Raw genomic sequence first — 9177 nt, 5'->3', positions numbered from 1 at the left:
ATAGTCTTCACCCTAATCACACCCATATGATATTTACTTCTGAAATTACAGTTAGTCCTACAGATGTTGGCATAGGCATTATTGCTCCATTTATTGTATATTGTCTTATTAGGTAAAGTAGTGCTAAGAACAAAACAACAGAATGCTGTAGTAGCTACTAGTGATGTGCGGGTCAAGAAAAACTCCACCTGCACCCAATCCGTGCCGCCGCACCCATCTTCCTTATAAAACCGCCCCGCTGATGAAGTCACAAAAGGGGTGGATAGGTGTGCACCTATAAAACTGGAAGACAGATGCCGGAAGTGTAAGGTCGCAGGCAGGGAGAGCTGGCAGAAGAGCTCAACCCAAACCCGCCTGTGGACCCGCAGATGGGGGATTGAGGTCAGCCTGAACCTGCCTGACCCCCGGGTCCTTCGACCTGCACATCACTAGTAGCTACAATATGCTGAGAAGCAAGAATCTTCTAAACCTACTCCAGATTTGTTAGTACATGTTGTAGTTGATGCTGGTCTCCCAGTTTGAGACACACTGCTATAGGTTAGTGCATTGGTTCATATTTGTGGTGGTCTTACTTCATGGTCCTCAAACAAACATGCCAATAGCTGAACAGAACCCAAGAGTTCCTTACTATCTTAACCTATAATTAAATATCCTATAAATTTATACAAGCATTTTTATTTATGTATTTTAAGCACACTTTAGCTTAAAAATGTAAGTTTGCGATGACCTGTGCTCTTTGACATACATTTCCAACCCAAAGCAAGGGTTGCCTTATACTTTAACCATTTTGCATATATTTTGCTTCTACTATTTACATTTTCCTTTTGCCAGCCAAAACAAATATTTAAATAAAAATGTGCCAAAATATTATGCCCATTTCTAACTGTGTGCCAGTATTTCATATTGTTCAGTCTTAAAACATTAATAATACTCATGGATTTTCATAACTTGCTTGGATCTTAGTTTTGGGTGTAACTGATTGGAAATGCCCGGTAGTTTTACAGGCAGATATTCCCTTCAAGGTTCATAGTTTGCATATTTGAAGGACTCTTGTCCTGCTGCCACCACTGTTCCAGAACTCAGTAACAGAGCCCGAATACTGAGAATCTGTAAACAAAAAGAATGGTTTTATTAGAGGATTGGATGGATAAATGATGGATTAAACATTGTAAATTGCATTTGAAAGCCAAAGATAAAAAAGATTAAAGGTAATAACTTACTCTGATAGAATCAGCTGAATAATCAATATACACAGCACAGGCTTTTCGGTAAATAACACAGGCATAGTTAATAATCAATTTGAAGCTCAAGTTATCTGTCTCAGTTCAACTTTATCTACTACAGGTATGGGACCTGTTATTCAGAATGCTCGGGACTTGGAGTTTTCCAAATAATGGATCTTTCTGTAATTTGAATCTTCATTCCTTAAGTCTACTAGAAAATCATGTAAACATAAAATAAAGCCAATAGGCTGGTTTTGTTTCCAATAAGGATGTATTACCTGTATATTACCTGTATATATGCAAATAAATTGTTCTTAAATAATATCATACACAGTAACAGCAATTTGCAAAAGTCAATTCTGAACTGCACATAGAAAATCAGTGACAGTTGATACGTGGAGCTGAAGGCTGATAGTGATACAGCTAATCATTATCAGCCCACCCAGGATATAATAAATGATGGCTTGGAGACTTAGTTACTAGTATACATCCTGCAAGGTGTTCTTTGTACATCAAAACACCAGTGTTAGTAACACATGCTGCAGCATCAAATGGCACATGTAATTTAAAAGACACTTATTTATATGAGTGCAATGTAATTTATTATAGGGCATCTTCTACTGTTATGGCATTAGGAGATGTAGGCTAGAAAGTCTACACTGTATTTTTTGGGCATCTTTACTAGCCCATGGCCACCACAGTCCTTTAGCATGGACTATCTGTACTAGAATATGCCCCCAGTAGCCCCATCTTCTTTCTGCTAATTTCTGTCAGTCATCTGAGCTTATGGATCAACTCACAATATACTGTATGTATATATAGAGTATATATATATATAATATAAAATTCACAATTGACAGCTCATTTGTGGTCAATCTCAATTCAAATTACAGTGCATTGATGATTTCTGACCTCTAAGCTTAGCTTCTTAACAGAAACCCAAGACACTATGAACATGTGCAGTAAAAAATTACCTAACAAGATGCAAGATGGTGAACTACTGTGAACATAATTATATAGTTACAGTATAGTTAAACTAGGTTGAAAAAAGACCAAAGCCCATCAACTTCAACCCCTCCAAACTAAACCCAGCATCCATAGATTCACACACTCCCACTGACCCCTCCATATACTCACATAAACTATATATACCCATATCTATACTTATTATAGATTTTAGTATCACAATAGCATTGGATATTATGTCTGTCCAAGAAATCATCCAAGCCATTCTTAAAAGCATTAACTGAATCAGCATCACAACATCACCCGGCAGTGCATTCCACAACCTCACTGTCCTGACTGTGAAGAACCCCCTACGTTGCTTCAAATGAAAGTTCTTTTCTTCTAGTCTAAAGGGGTGGCCTCTGGTACGGTGATCCTCTTTATGGGTAAAAAGGTCCCCTGCTATTTGTCTATAATGTCCTCTAATGTACTTGTAAAGTCTAATCATGTTCTCTCACAAGCATCTTTTTTTCAGAAAAAACAACCCCAACCCTGACAGTCTACCCTCATAATTTAAGTCTTATATCCCTCTAACCAGTTTAGAGGCCAACATTCCTAATTTAACCAGTAACCTTCTGTGTGGCACTGTATCAAATGCTTTAGCAAAGTCTAAGTAGATCACATCCACTGCCTTCCCAGAATCAAGGTTTCTGCTCACCTTCTCATAAAAGGAAATTCAATTAGTCTGGCAACCTGCAATGATTTGCAATGAAGTCCTGTATCTTATCCTATAATACCCCTTTCAAAAGCTTTGAAAATGTCAGACTAACCGGCCTATTGTTTTGAAGCTGAGAACGTGATCCCTTTTTGAATAGCGACACCGCATTACCAATTCGCCAGTCTCTCTTCACCATGCCAGACCTCAATGAATCCTGAAAAATTAGGTAAAGAGGTTTGGCAATCACAGAGCTAAGCTCTCTAGGTACCCTGGGATGAATACCATACAGTCCCGGACCTATGTTTATCTTAGCATGTTTTAGTCTCTTTTGAACAATGGAACATTATTTTTACAGCGTTGCTGAACCACAGATTTCTAAGTTTTAAATATAAAATACAGAATTTCTAACCACATTTATTCTTAAACATAAATTCTTCTTTAATTGATATTTGAGGTATAAAGGATAGAAAGTATGACACCTGGATAGTTTTTGAAAAAAAGAAATTCACATTATTTTTAGTAAATTGCAGATTGAAAGTAGGCTAAGTAATCTAATTACTGGCTTTTGGTTTTTTTGTATTTTGACAAAAATAATTTTATAGAATGGGTCAATGAGCCTTAAAACTATGTCATTATATAGGTATAGGATCTAATGGCAAATAGAGGTGGTGCATGGATGAAGAAGTGGAATGAGCTAATGAGTTAGAAGCAAAGTGAATGTTTTTGTATAGATCATCCACAATTGGCACTCACTAAATAATTGGAAGCATCTGGGTGCTATCCAACATATCACATAAAAGTTCAACAAAGCATTCACTTATTTACAGTACACAAAAATATTCAGTGCAAAATGTGCACCGCAACAGGATGCTGACAACATTTCTTGAGGAATGTGGTGATGCAGATGTGGTGCGCATATATCTATCAATCTATATCCAAAATGTAATGTTAATATTTATTAATAGATTTGCTAATGCTACTAGGTGGATCATTTTTTGAAAACAACAACAGAAAAAACTTACTGGAACTGAAAAGCGCAGTATTCCTTCAGCCAACCAGGATCATTACAATTAATTAATGCTGATCTCAAAAGAAAACTCTTTGGGGATAATTTATAAACACTGGACAAATTTGCTTCTGGGCAGTAACCCATGGCAATCAGTTGATTCCAGTCAGCATTCAACCTGCAGCTAGCCATTGTTTGGTTGCTATTGGTTACTGCCCAGGTGTAAATTTACCCAGTGTTAATAAATGAACCCCACTGTGTATGTGTGAAAGAGATCAAAAACATTCCAAAAAGTTTTTCTAAAAAAAGGAAAGGAATCAACACTAAAATCCTACTCTAGAGGGGAAGCTCAAGTGGAAGAACACAAATGGGTGCAAGAGCCCCTTAAGTTTATATTTTAAATGAACTTATTAGGTGAAACCCATCTGATTATCTACTATCAGAAGGTAATATGTAACCTGGATGTAAGCAAAGTTGCTGACATATTTGGATTCCACTGATACTTTTGATACTGTTCCATATAAACGATTAGACAAATAAATTAGGTCACTGGGACTATGGGAATGGATTTTACTTGGGTAAATGACTGTAATCAAAAAAGATAGATATTATGGTTGACTAGGACCCTATAGGTGTCCACATTGGGATAGTTATGCCCCAATATCATTGTTATATGACAATGTAGATGGTTCTGAATGTTACTACATTTCTGTAGAGTCAAAATGATGTTTTAAATTGCATGAAAAAGGAAGAGAATGGAAATGTTGTACATGTAGATGGCACTGTGGCATTAAAGGGGGAGAATGTCTATATCAAAGGATGAACACATACAATACTTCACCAAGAAATACTCCAAAATCCATACAAGAGAATCATGTTTGGGAAAATTTCAAGATACTTTCATGGGCAATTCTTTTCATCTTATGATAATTAACCCTAAATCAGTTATTTTACTAAGTACACCTGGAGAATACATGGAGGAGATTTTCAAAGTTCATAGAAGTGGGAAAATAACAGCTGCACAGTCCTAATACAAATTACTAGTTGATATATTCGCTGGATGAGTAATAGGAAATATCTCACCCGCTAAAGAAAGTGGCCTGGGTGTAAAAACCCCAGGTCAATCACGTAAACAAAAGTTAAGTCAGAGAAATTATTCCTTTAATCTTCTGGAATCGTCTTTTCTAAAAGCGTTTAGGACTGATCGAATGACCCTCTTAAATGATCATAAAAAAGTAAAAAATAAGGATAGTGATAACAATAAAACAAACGACAAACCTATGTTTATTACTTCCTTTAGCAGGCAATATCAGAAGATTAAAACAATCGTTAGGAAAAATTTACCCATTTTGTTCAATGATGTAAGCTTATACAATATTCTTAGGGATGGTTGTAAATTCGTCACATGACGAGCACCTACACTAGGTAACCTATTGGCACCTAGTGTTGTACCAGGTAAAGTAAAGAGAAAAACCTGGTTACAAACGAAAGGCACCTACAAATGTGGTGCCAATAGGTGCGTTACATGTGAAAGGATACTAGTATCTAAGGAGTTTAAAAGTAACAGCACAGGTAAATCCTTTAAAATGAATTACTTCATAAACTGTAACACCAAGTTTGTTACTTATTTACTAAGTTGTTCAAAATGTGGCATACAATATGTCGGTTGTACTTCAAGAAATTTAAAAAATAGAATGAGGGAGCACATTAATCATATAACATCTCAGAGAAATTCCTCAGTAGTGTCGAGACATTTCCTCGAATGCAGCAATGGAGACATTAAATATCTGGATATTCAGGGTATAGAAAAAATTGAGCCTGCATACAGAGGAGGGAACTTAATGGAGAAACTTCTCCATAGAGAAGCTTTTTGGATTTTCACACTAAGGACTCGACAACCTGCAGGTCTTAATTGTAGATTTGACATAGCCTGCCATGTTTAGGTTTCTGAGCACCCTGGTGCGAGTCCAATTTTCTGAATATTTCATCTCTATACGTCTATTTGTTTAAATTTCTAAATATTCCTCAAGCTCATTTCATCCTTTATAACCACATGATTTCAAATAAGCTCTGAGAAGCTACTTTCTGTTGTACATATATTATGTTGGCAACTAAGATCGTTGCGTCTTTTAACTTTTAACTTTAATCTACATATTTTCCTTATTTTTTGTATTTCCTTTTTTCTTTAGTTTTTCCTTAGTTTTCCTCGTTATGTTGCTTTCCATCTGAGTAAAATTCAATAACCATATAGAACCGTACATAGTTTTGGCTTAAAATGTTTGCCGAAAAATAAACAATAGTTAATAATTTTTAATTGATTAAATATGCTCTGAAATCCTATGGATCTATTATATATATTTATGAAAAAAGATTTAAGTGCAAAGCAGCCTAATTCAGTGGTTTTCAACAGAGCTTATTATTATACTATATCATTATATTATTATATATGTAATTTTCTAAGGTTCTATTTTATTTTTCTGATGAGCTTTTTTTCAATAACATTTTGCCTTATAGTATAAAGGTTTTAAGATTATTTGTTTGAAAACGGCATTTTTAAGTTGCACTATAGCTTCGAAATAGTTAATAACAGGAGCTTTCAGTGAATGTTAAACACCTTGTTTGATCGGATTACCAGCGTATGATGTCATTTCCTCAAAACTCCTTTAAAAGCCGTTAGAAGTTTCTGTGAAGTTATGCCTATGACTACGTATCCCTCAGATACGAAACAAGTCAGGATGCAATGGTTTTAATGTATTTGAAATAAAGCGATATTTTTACTTACTACAAGAGGCTTCCGGAGTGCTTGCTGATTTTTCCTTAAAGTTCATAGAAGGACAGTAAAATATATTAAGGCAAAATGGATTTTAAGTTATAATACTGATAATTTACTGTGAATTTTGATGACGGATCATTGGTTTTGGCCATTGCTGGCCCCACTATTTCCTTCCACTTAGAACTGAAAATATTATTTAATCAAAGCTCATAACAGAAATTTGATTACTTGCTAAATCAGTACCTGCAGTTACAGTTTCTACCCAAGTCTAGACAACAGGAAAGACCTCCATGTTTTGTACAATAAATATAAAAACTTCATCAATATGATCACTCATCACAAATAGATTTCAACCAAAATAATAATAAAAAATTCACAAGTGTGTGCACATGAAACAATGTATGTCATGGTCGTGGTCAAACATGGACAACCCCCTTCTATCTCATTCCATCACTGAACTTCCTGTAGCCTTAATCTGTTACTTTTAAATTAGAATTTTAATCCGTTTTCTTCACATCGAATGTTTTGTGTTAAAACCAATAATGAAAAAAAAGAGTGTGGTTATTCTATTGTAGTTTAATACACCAACATTGTTGTCTTTATCTTCTTATAAGTTTTGATGTAATTATCTCCCTTAATAACTCCATAGATAACAAACAGATGGACATCCTAATGACAGAATCTAGTGTGTGTTGGAACGTAGCTGCTCTTTTGTGCTATAAAAGTTAAATGGATGCATGTGATTCATGAATATAATTAAAATTAGCTAATGAAATATATGCTATTCATTACAGCCCAATAGCCCAAAGCCCTAATCTGGCAATGAACTATGATGCTGACATGCTAGGTTTATTTTTACCCGTCGTCCATCAGAGTTGTACAGCTTGAAAACTGGGTATTGCAAGGCCTCCACCACCTGATCCAAGAAGGAGTCAAAGTTTTGCTTAGTCCTTTTGTTGAGGGGTCTCCATTTTTGAAAATCATGATTTTCTTTGAGGTCCCCAGCACTATAGTGTTCTTTCTTTGAAATGGTACAACATCATTTTGTTGAGCTTACGGAGCCACAAGACGGAGAGCACCAATTGGCCGGCTGCTCTGCCACAGTAATGGCTTTTTCTTTGCTCTTTCAAGGTTGATGGGCTTTATCTTTTTATGATGGGAACAAATATATGATTTTCCATCTTTAAGTTCATCAAGGGAAGTTATATGATGTATTCCATGGGGTGTAGAAATATTCCTAACACCAAAAGGCAAAGGGACTTTTATAGACAAGGTATCTAACAGGCATCAAATGTCTTGAAGGATCAGTTGGATACCACCATCTTTATTCCACTGAACTCTGGGTCTCCACTTTTAAAGAAGCAAACCCTCTGGGTGGAAGAAGGTTCTTGCAGATGCGAGACTCGTGCAAATCCAGCATGTGCACTGTCTGAGGAATTTGCTTGAGCCACAGAAAACTTGGTAGATGTAGTTTCACTCATTTTAACAGCAGTCTGGAAGCAAATCAAAGAAGAGATGTAAGCACATTTTAAGGAAAAACTAAACATTTTAAACTGCAGACAATAAAAAGTTATACAAATTACCTAAAGGCAGCAAAAAATGTACATTAGAGTCTAATAGATTAGAATAGATTTATATTCATATTTGGATCACCTACTACTAAATACTTTCTGTATATTTCAGTCATGCAAAAATATCTATGACACATAAACATAAGGTTATAGTAAGGGCACCCAACTGGATTTGATCTTGTTAATATAAGTCACATATGTGTTTGTTAGTACACAGCACTGAGTACTGAAACCAAATGAAAATGTTCTGATGCTCAAAGTTGTCAAGTACAAATCTATATTGATAAATGTGTCAACTGTCCTTTCTAGAAAATGCGGCTAAGGAATTTGTTGCTATTAGTGGTAAGAGAATTCGTTCCATTTCGCCAAAAAATTTGCAAAACTGTAAAAAAAATTCAAAAACCACATTGAAGTCAATTGGCATCAAAAATTCACAACAATTCAATGGATGTTTTTTTCTTAAGGTGACTTTTTTGTCCAAATGCATTAAAGTCAATGGGTGTTTTTTTTTGTTGCTGCATTTTTTTTTGTCACAATGACTTTTTTGTTGCAGAAAATATACTACAGCTTTGCTGCAGTTTCTAAAAAAAAAATTGCATATGACAAAATGTGGAATTTCACAGCAAATCCATGGCTGGCGAAAAAGTTCGCTCATCACTAGTTGCTGAATCACAAAGAGGGGCACTAAGAGAGTTCATCAATAATACATCTGCCTCAATGTGTCTATTTGCTTTTTGAAAGGCTTTATAAATAAACCCCATATTGGTTGCCTGTTTGTCCAATCAATGTGATCAATGAATTAAAAAGTAAATCAGTCAAAATTTAAATGTTGTCTAAATACGGCATATACGTGTGATCATTGGTCAGAAATTAAAGGCACACATTTCTATTTCTGACCAGTGATCTAATGGGCAATCCACCAATAACTGCAATGTGATCAT

General features: G+C 35.2%; 1 pseudogene; it reads right to left on the bottom strand.

Moving 5' to 3' along the window:
- Positions 1 to 921: 921 nt before the first annotated feature.
- LOC108719733 lies at positions 922 to 8146 on the bottom strand (annotated as a pseudogene).
- Between the last annotated feature and the right edge of the window lie 1031 nt (positions 8147 to 9177).

This window comes from Xenopus laevis, chromosome 6S (assembly GCF_017654675.1).
Source record: "Xenopus laevis strain J_2021 chromosome 6S, Xenopus_laevis_v10.1, whole genome shotgun sequence".
In the NCBI taxonomy this organism is placed as follows: Eukaryota; Metazoa; Chordata; class Amphibia; order Anura; family Pipidae; genus Xenopus; species Xenopus laevis.
This window is presented reverse-complemented; position numbering and strand designations above follow the sequence as displayed.